This window comes from Schistocerca cancellata, chromosome 8 (genome assembly GCF_023864275.1).
Source record: "Schistocerca cancellata isolate TAMUIC-IGC-003103 chromosome 8, iqSchCanc2.1, whole genome shotgun sequence".
NCBI classification, from domain to species: domain Eukaryota; kingdom Metazoa; phylum Arthropoda; class Insecta; order Orthoptera; family Acrididae; genus Schistocerca; species Schistocerca cancellata.
In genome coordinates, this window is record NC_064633.1 from 570,372,309 (window position 1) to 570,374,458 (window position 2,150).

The 2,150-nt window shown below is 42.8% G+C and overlaps 1 pseudogene; it reads right to left on the reverse strand.

Annotated features, from left to right (window-relative positions):
• Positions 1–1,296: 1,296 nt before the first annotated feature.
• LOC126096113 (5S ribosomal RNA) lies at positions 1,297–1,414 on the reverse strand (annotated as a pseudogene).
• Positions 1,415–2,150: the final 736 nt, after the last annotated feature.

Sequence of the window (2,150 nt, forward strand, 5' to 3'; positions counted from 1 at the left end):
CGAGCATGTCTTACGACGAAATTACTTGATTGCGAAATCGATCACATGGATTAAATACCGTTGATAAAACATCTGAATGAATTATCGAATGACTGTTTGTTTATGAAACACAGTTGAACGCCACTATGTTTCCATCCATGAAAATGAAAGAAAAAAAAATGGTTCAAATGGCTGTGAGCACTATGGGACTTAACAGCTGTGGTCATCAGTCCCCTAGAACTTAGAACTACTTAAACCTGACTAACCTAAGGACATCACACACATCCATGCCCGAGGCAGGATTCGAACCTGCGACCGTAGCAGTCGCGCGGTTCCGGACTGCGCGCCTAGAAGCGCGAGACCACCGCGGCCGACTGAAAATGAAACACACTAAAATAATTTTAACGTTACTCCTTGAAATGTCAACTCGAATTCCTTGTGCATTAGACGGAAGTATTTTCACGTTATTGATTAAATAGTGAAATATTTTGAAACAAAACATAGTAAAAGTACTGATGTCTGCACTCGCGAGCGAACTCGGGGAAACACATGGCTATTACGATAATGTATGGACGAATTTATGGTGAGTATGGCACAGTTGGAGGTAGTGATGAACATTGGTTTTCACGTATGTGGTATGTGTGATTTACAACACTCACAGACGAACTATGCTCGGAATGCTTAATTTATTCTGAAAAACTGTGAGCATCTTCTTTATGAATCATCTGTGTAAAGCACTTTTCTTCATCTATTATCTTTGTGGGTTTGTCCTCTGAATATACAGCAGTACTTAATTTTGCTATTATTCATTTTAAGGGAGTGATTTTACACTATAACATTAAAAATTGGTAGCATTCAACTATTTATGGCGTAAGCATAACTATGATTTCGATTTCCAGATTCTGTTCATGGTGATAAAACACTGAAGAACATTAAAATCGTCGTCTCCTGTCTTTAGTCGTCCCGCACGCTCAAGGCCGCGCTCTCCCGACCAGCTGTGGACTGGACTGTAGGTGCGTCGAGCTGACGCATCTCCAGGTGTCCGGGAGGCATTGTGAGCTGACATGTCCGAGATATTGTTTCCTAAGTGCATCAGTTCAGTCTAAAACTCCGTCCGAACAGAACTTGGAAGACCCAACGGTACCGACCGACCGCCGTGTCATCCGCAGACCACAGGCGTCACTGCATGCGGATACGGAGGACCATGTAGTCAGCACACCGCTCTCCCAGCAGTATGTCAGTTTACGAGACCGGAGCCACTACTTCTCATTCAAGTAGCTCCTCAGTTTGTCTCACAAGGGCTGAGTGCACTCCGCTTGCCAACAGCTCTCGGCAGACCGGATGGTCACCCATCCGAGTGCTAGCCCAGACCGACAGCGCTTAACTTCGGTGATCTGACGGGAACCGGTGTTACCATTGCGGCAAGACCGTTCACATTATTAGTCCATTGGTCACCTACTTTCCCCAATTTTAGAATTATTTTAAAGCAGATTCGTAATTATAAATTTAGAATCCTTCTTTGACGAAACAGCTAGTGGCTTTTGATCGTCGACGACAACACGCCAGCAGCATCTTTGAAATTAACGTAGGTGACCAAATAGAATAGCAATATTGCTGGTACAATAGCTGCACTAACTCAAAAATACCTCTGATATGCCAGCCGACACCTCGAGAAGCGCCCACTAGACATTCTTGGAGACTACAGTAGATCTGAAGGACGCGACCAGGCGCGGTGTGCTGTGTGAGACGGGGCGACAACAGGACAGAAATCTATGAGAACCGACACTCCAATATGTTTTTCATCCATTTGATCTTATAATTGCCGCAAATGTGCTGGTTCACATATTCCATAACGTATCCCGCATTTCTTAAAATTGGTAGAGAAAAAATGTATATGAGGGTTAGATGGCCAGTAACGCAAGGGATCGATGACCAGCTGACAAAACACTTTAAAAACAAAGAGGAAATAGAAATATCGAATAATCTTAACATGTTATTTCTGAACAGCTTTTTACAGGTAAGCTGGTACGTTTTGTACAGAAAATTATCGAAAATCACACAATTTTAAATGAAATTGAAACTTAAAACTGAAATAACAAAAGGTTCACTATGTGATCAAAAGTATCCGGACACCTGGATGAATATAACTCACAAGTTCGTGGTGCCCTCCA